General features: G+C 40.2%; 1 pseudogene; it reads right to left on the reverse strand.

The window, feature by feature from the left end:
• Positions 1–256: 256 nt before the first annotated feature.
• Positions 257–357, reverse strand: LOC125165071 (uncharacterized; annotated as a pseudogene).
• Between the last annotated feature and the right edge of the window lie 7,824 nt (positions 358–8,181).

The raw sequence follows: 8,181 nt of genomic DNA on the forward strand, positions 1-8,181 counted from the left end.
GCTGATGGCTCAGAGCCTGGAGCCTGTTTCCGATTCTGTGTCTCCCTCTCTCTCTGCCCCTCCCCCGTTCATGCTCTGTCTCTCTCTGTCCCAAAAAAAAAATAAATAAAAAAAAAAGGTTGAAAAAAAAAGATAAAGGAGAAGTTCTAAGCCTGGATTGGGGTGATGGTTGCACAACTCCATAAACTTATTTTAAAAACACATTGAATTATATACTTACAATGGATATATTTCATGATATGCAAATTCTCCTTCAATAAAGCTGGAAAATATTTGCACACCATCCTTGTGTGGGGGACCATGTTGACCTTCTCTTTATTATTCCAATTTTAGTATACATGCTGCCGAAGCAAACACAATAAAGCTTCATTAATAAACATTAACAAACATTAATAAAAAACATTAATAAAAACTACATAGGAGGAATTGAAAAAGTCACACACACACAAAAATAAAATAAACTTCAAAAATTTCCTGTCATTGGGCAGGAGAGTGTATGCCTTCCATCCATAGTCTGCAGTAGGAAAAAGCTAACCCCCCATCCCAAGTGAGTTCTTGGTTCTGTGCGGTGTGGGGTAGAGGAAAGGGGATAACTTTGCAGCTCCGGGGGGGGGGGGGTGTATGCTGTTTCCCCTCCACTAACCAGTTCCTGGTGAGGTCTGGCAAGTGATAAAATCCTGTAACAGTAACCCTGGAAGGGGCCTCAAGGGCCACTTTGTGCAAACCTCTCATTTAATTGAAGGTGGAGTTGGGGCTTGGAAAACTTCATACAAACTGAGTTGCTCAGGAACCACAGGTCAATGGAGTCTATGTCAGGTGCCCCAGTTCTTACTCCAGTCATCCATTGGGCTGTCTCTTCATATCTCTTAGCCTTTCTCAGCCTCAGTTATCCCACCTGCAAAATGGAGACAGTAATATCTACCTGTTTCACAGAGTTATATGAAGATCCAATGAGATCAATAGTGTGGAAATGCTTTCAAAAATAGAAAGCCTCTACTAATGTAAAGTGCTGTTGTAGTCACATTAGCAGGTAAGTCATGGGTCAGTCTAGCTCAGAATCCAGACCAAAGATCTATAAGACTATACACATCCAGGAAATGAATTCGTCTGACCTGATGTGAGCATGAATCTCTGGTTAAAGCTGCTCCCCAGCATCATGAGGGGGTGGGGGTGGGGCAGTTTGGGCACCATTCCTTTAGTTTTCCAGAACATTCTCATTCCAGAACACCATTATCTTCCTGCTGTCTATCCATGACACTTTAATTATTTCAATGACAATGAAATTTAGTCTGTGTACATTCAACTATGATTACTCAAGTAACAACAATGGAAATGAAGATTTGATTTAGGTGTCTATAACCTAAAACTTATTTATTTTATTCCCCTCCTTTGAAAACTTACCCATTTCTGTTGGGACCCAAGAAAGGGCCCTCTGTGTCTAATAACACCCGGGAATCCCCAAGACTGTACGCTAAGTGTATTTTTGAGTGTATTAATCTCTGCTAAAGGACTCTCTCAATCCAACACCCTTCCCTGAGCCTCCTGCCACCCACACAGGGGCGGATCTCACTAGGAACCCACAGCAAAATGAGAGCCCAGCAAACCAGTCATCATTACTGGCCCAGGAAAAACACCAGGTGCAGAGCCCAGCACAGAATGTGATCTGAGAAAACACTTATAAATCAAGCAGGTCCCAGGGAGTGAAAGTACAAGTTAGTAAAAAATAACAACAAAGTGACCGTGAAATGTTAAATCAGATCAACCCAACAGCAAGCTAATTACTGGGGCCTCTGTAGAAAAGCCAGGGTGAAGACTGACGTTAAGTCAGGAAAAAGCTGGAGAAGCATTCTCACCTCCCACATCCGGTTAACTTTTCATACATTAGGAGGATTGGTCCTTTAATTGTGATATTTGTTTCAAATGTTTTCTCCCAGTTATCTTATGACTTTGTCATGATTTTTTTTTATTTTACCGTGCAAGTATATTTTATTTCTAGGTAGCTTGAATTATCAGTCTTGTTGCATCTGAATTTTGAGTTGCATTTAGAAAGGATGTCCTCATACCTATAAGAGAAAGTTAGCCAGATTTTCTAACACTGAGGGGTTTCATTCTTGATCCAGCTGGAGTTTATTCTTACATACAGCTATCCTGTGGTCCTCACAATGTTTATTAAAAATCTATTTTTGCCTGGGGTGCCTGGGTGGCTCAGTCAGTTAAGTGTCTGACTTCGGCTCAGGTCACGATATCGCGGTTCATGAGTTCAAGCCCCACGTTGGACTCTTTGCTGACAGCGCAGAGCCTGGAGCCTACCTCAGATTCTGTGTCTCCCTCTCTCTGCTCCTCCTCTGCTCACACGCAGTCTGTCTCTCTCCTTCTTTCTCACTCTCTCTCAAAATAAATAAACATTAAAAAAAATCTATTTTTGCCTTAGTCGGTGGAGATGCTACCTTTATTGTGTATTATGTTTCCACATATATTTGGGTCTATTCTTTAACTTTCTATTCTATTCTATTCCAATGGTCTATCTACTCATGCGTCAGTATCACGTTGTTTTGATTTCAGAGGCTTTATAATAAAGTACATTGTAATATCTGGTAAGTAGCTCTTTTCCCCCAGTGTTTTTCCAACTATTCTTGTAAGTTTTGTTTTGTTTTTCTGTATGAACTTTACTATCAACTTGCATAGTTCCAGAAAAGGGTTTTAATGGTATTTTTGTGGAGATCACATTAACTTAGAAAGACCTGGTGTCTGTATGACATTTATGATCCTGAATCATCCTATCTAAGAACAGGGATTTCCTTCCATTTAAGTTTACTTTTATATCTTTTAAGAGTGTTTTTATTTAATGTTTTTAATGTTTATTTATTTTGAGAGAGAGGGAGATAGAGGGAAAGAGATAGAGAGAGAAAGAGAGAGAGAACGTGAGTGGGGGAGGGACAGAGAGAGAGGGAGACACAGAATCCAAAGCAGGCTCCAGGCTCTGAGCTGTCAGCACAGAGCTCAACGTGGGGCTCAGACCCATGAATCGCAATATCATGACCTGAGCCAAAGTCAGACACTTAACTGGCTGAGCCACCCAGGTGCCCCTTAAAAGTGTTTTAAAGTGGGTTTTTTTTCCCTTATAAAATCTGCACATTTATGTCTAAGTGTTATATCTTTTTTGGTATTGTTACAACCCATTACTTTCTGAAGCCAAGCTGATCCAGGCACTTGATTTTGGGTTCTAAATAATTCCCAATTTTCTTTTCATTTCCCTTTGCCTTGCCCAGTCCGCAAGTCTCACTGGCATGACTTGAGTGTATGTCCATTGACCACGCTGGGAGAACAAGAAACAATAGTAGGTCTAGAGTTTAAGACAAGATGACATAAGACAGTGGTGAATAAGGTCTTTGGGTCTTAGCAAGAAAGAATTCACATCTGTCTGGGGGCAAAGATAAGAGTCACGGGTCTCTCACATATTTAAAAATCTAAAACTGGATTTAACTCGTCTGCTTTTCTCAGTCAAGTAAACTCTATCAATCTTCATGACGTCTTAGACAATCTTCTAAATCCTCTTTCCTCTTCTGGGTCTGATATAATACAGTATACTTATGACTAATAGTATTGAGTTGATAAATCCCTTCTATAAATTTTCCGTTCTTAATATTTCCCTAATACTTTCATGATCCAAACTCCATGTGGCCACAGAAATTTCTGGTAGATAGTTGTCTCCAAGACTATCTGTAAAACCAGGTGAAAGGCAGGCCCTGTGAATTGTGGTACACATCTCAGACTATACATTTCTGTCAGATTTCAGACTTGGGGTCTCTAGATGGTTTTCTCGGGTTGGTACATGGTCCTGCTGAAAGCAATCAATGGTTGGATTTTACTCCACACCAGCCTGCTCTCCTTTCAGCCAAAGCTTCTTTACCAATGGTACTTTTTTTTTAATAGATGTTTATTTATTTATTTTTGAGAAAGAGAGAGCATGCACGGGGAGGGGCAGACACACACACACACACACACACACACACAGAATCTGAAGCAGGCTCCAGGCTCTGAGCTGTCAGCATAGAGCTCAACGAAGGGCTTGAACCCACAAAACCTGAGCTGAAGTCAGACGTTCAACTGAATGAGCCAGCCGTTCAATGGTACTTTAATTCCTTAGACCCAAAGAGGACAAAGAAATCTAGACAAATCATAGGAAATGCAATATTGAAAAAGCCATTTGAAACCTAAGGCAATTGGAGACTCTGAGCTTTTGGTAAGAATAAGAAGGAAAACCCCTGCTGGGCTCTCTCACCTCTTTCTCCACCAGTTTCACTATTGAAACTCCTAACACCCCTCAAGGTCAAGCTTAACTGTCACCTTTGGTACATAATTTTTCATGAAACCCCTCTACCTCCCAAAGATGTCATTGCTCCCTCATCTGTTTTCCTATTAAATTTTAAGCATGTTCTATTATCATTTTAATCGCATTTTATTACAGTTCTCTCATTATTTGTTTATATCTCTGTCTACCAACTAGGCTTCAGATTCTTGGAGGGCAGAACTGTATCTCATTCATCCCAGTATCCTCTAGATCTCATAATTTAATTGGATTAAACTGACCAGAGCAAGAGATTTGAACTTTTTTGTGCTATTCACTGTTTGAGGTCTATTAGTCTCAGCCTCAGCAGTAAGGCTCACATTCACACCAGGAGACCCCAAACAGAGTTCCTTGGTGAAGGTACGCCATGTTCTGCAAAGCCCGTCTCCCTTTCAGCCCACTGATGAACTTTTTATTGGTAATATGTGAATGGTTATGAGGACCAAATGAGATAATTCGTCTCAGGCACTTATCAGTGAATGTTAATTAAAATATTAGTGACTTTATACTACACAGACTGATGGAAACTTGGATGACAAACTATAGAGCTACTACTGAGTCAGAGAAATTCCTTAGTGAATTGCTTTGTGATCCAACAACAGTTTCCCATCTTTTTTCCACCCCTACATAAAAGATAAGGGGCATATTGCCAGGGCCATTCCTATGGAATGGCATGTAGATAAGGATACATGCAAATGATAGGCAACTTCAGGTGTATTTGCTGGAACTTTCTATCTCCTTTCCCTATATCTCAAGAAAGCTTACTGGAATGTCTGCGATTAAAAATGGCAGCGTTTTTTTTTTAACAATAAGATGTCTATTCTTATTATTTGTTTAATGCACAAAACTCAGTTCTTCGTTATTACTAATAAATTATTCCAGCATACCTCTGTTTTGACTCCCCAGTATTTTGTGAAACCCAGTTGCTAAGATCCATTATTATAAACCCCAAGGGCACAAGACTGACCATTGTCACACTGTGAGATGTTCACAAACTCTTCTGCTAACCATATAATTATGAAAAGTGGGCTCATTGTGGCTCCTTGGTGGCTCAGTCGGTTAAGCATCCAGCTCTTGACTTCGGCTCAGGTCATGATCTCACGGTTTGTGGGTTCGAGCCCCTCATTGGGCTCTGCGCTGACAGTGTGGAGCTTGCTTGCGATTCTCTTTCTCCCCTTCTCTCTGTCCCTCCCTGACTGGTGCACGCACTCTCTCTCTCTCTCTCTCTTTCTCTCTCTCTCTCTTTCAAAATAAATAAATAAACTTAAAAAAAAAAGTGGGCTCATCTGTGCTATCAGAACATTCTCATGGATAGTCATGACACAGAATGAAACTGCACTATCTCCGAAGATATTTTAAAGCTCAGCATCCTGGCAGGAAAGAGAGGGCAAATACAAAAAAGGAGATAAAACAGAGTTTGATGCAGGCACTATTTATTTACCACGCAGGTTTAAGGGAAATCAACAAGTGATGGTAAAACACCCAGGTGCTAGAATCAACAGGAAGTTACTATGACCTACTTCTTGAAAGAGACAGCAGGAAATCAGCCATGAACCCAAAGAGAGCTGTTGCTGTTGGAAGAGGCTGCCTACAAGATGCAGCCACTGACAAGCCCTGGCCCGGCAGGCAGTGAGCCGGGGGAATAAATACTGGAAGGTCTTTACCTTCTCCTGCCTGTGCCTTCCATTGGCCAAACCTAACGGGAATGCACAGGGCATGGACCGTGGATGCAGTCTGTAAAGGCCAGTCTTCTTGGACAGAGAACAGGGTAAGGGATGCAAAGTGTATCCAGAGGGACAAACAAGAAACATCCAGCACTATTGCTGACGAGCTCTTTTCTTCTTGATTCTGCACTGTGATTTCTAGCCCGTTTGGTGGGCAGTGGGGGGAGGGGGAGAGAAATGGATAAGATTTGAGTCATTTTCTACTTGGTCTGAAAGAGAAAGCACTTTTTTTGCCAGCAAAACTAGAAATAATAGACTCACAAGTGTGCAATTAAATCCTGGAAATACGTGGCTTTTCATCTCCATCTTAGATAAAAAGAAATCTCAGCTATGCCTTTCCCGGGCCATTTTAATTAACTTTATCAACAAAGTTCTAAATGTCTAACTCCCTTTATCTTCCTTTTCAGAATATCAATTGGGCAGAATGTGAAGATAAAACTTAACAGAATTTACAGTGAGGGGGAAGGGGAAAAAACTGAAAAAACAGAAAAATTACAAGTTTTTTTTTCACCCTCTTCCTTTTTAATTCTTGTTGTACTTAGTAGGATTCTGATGGCTGACAGGACTAAAAATTCTGTGTGTTCACTCTGATGACACATCTCCTGCTCCAGCTGGAATCCTTCTGAGAAACTCGCAGAGATCAGGATGACCCTCTTTAAACGGACAGGTGGGGCCTCCATTTTCAGTGCGAGCTAGCTCAGCCGACAGTTTTGAGAGAATACCAAATTTTTCCTCTTTTTAATTAATTGATTATTAAAATGACAATTTATCCATGTTAATTAGATATGATTTGAAAAATACGAGAGATACAAAAAATACAAATATAAAGAAAAAAATGGAAGCCATGCATATCCTTATCTAACAGTGGAAACTCTTGTTAATGTTTTATTATATTCCCTTTCACTCTTTTTTCTATACGTTTTTTTCCCAGATAGACATTACACACTGCAGGCAGATTTTCAGTCCTTCTTTATTATAATGAATATAATAGAATAATATTCCCCAAGTTATCAGGTAAACTTCAAAATAATAAAATATAAAGACCGCATAACATTTTATGTATGGGTGATGTCTTAGTCTATTTGGGCTGCTATAATAGAATAGTGTAGACTGGGTGGCTTAAGCAACAAACATTTATTTCTCACAGTTCCAGAGATGGGATTCTAAGATCAAGATACCAATATGGCTGGGTTCCAGTGAAGGCCCTCTTCCTGGTTTACAGACTGATGCCTTTACTTTGTATCCTCCTATGGTGGAGAGAGAGAGCTAACTCTCTTCCTCTTCTTATGAGGGTACTAACCCCATCAGAGGGGCTCTGCCTTCGTGGCCTAATCACCTCCCCAAAGCCCCACTGCCTAATCCCATCCTACTGGGGCTAGGGTTTGAACACAGGAATTGAGTGGTATACAAGCACATAGTCCCCAACAGATGGTTCGATCCCCATGTATTTAACCATTCCCCTATTATTGAACACGTCACTTTTTCCAATTTAGGTTTATCCAGTTTCCTTATTATGAATAAGACTACAGTGAACACCATTCATAATTTTTTTTTAATCTATAAATTTCTGAGAACAAATTTCTTGAAGCAGAGCTAGGAAGTTAAAGTTTCACTTCCGATCTTGCCAAACTGCAAACCAAAAAGATTGCACTAGTTTACCTTTCCACCCACAGGATACCTTTCCACCCACAGGATACAAGAGTGTCCGTTTTTATAGAACCTGGCTGACACTGAGTCCTGGAATTTACTTTTATCTCTGTTAAAGGTGTTTTGTTGTTGTTTTAATGCACATTTCTTTGTTTGGTGAGAGCGAACATGTTTTCACACATCCGTAGGCCATTTAACTCCCTTCTTTGTGAATTGTCTGTTCCTGCAGTTCGGCAGCTAAGCTTTCTTCCAAATCTTTGTTCCTCTCCTGAGAATCACAAAACTTTATACAACTTTATTCCAACTCATTGAGTGTTTTCAGATGGTTGGTTGCTTTTAACAGAGTGAGTTGATTCCAAAAATGTCATTTCAGTTTGGTTTTTGACAGAGAACGGCTATATGCTCAGTTGAATGCTGCCCAGACTATTTTCCAAAACCATAACTAAAGTTATCTTAATTGTC

Source organism: Prionailurus viverrinus, chromosome B1, assembly GCF_022837055.1.
Source record: "Prionailurus viverrinus isolate Anna chromosome B1, UM_Priviv_1.0, whole genome shotgun sequence".
In the NCBI taxonomy this organism is placed as follows: domain Eukaryota; kingdom Metazoa; phylum Chordata; class Mammalia; order Carnivora; family Felidae; genus Prionailurus; species Prionailurus viverrinus.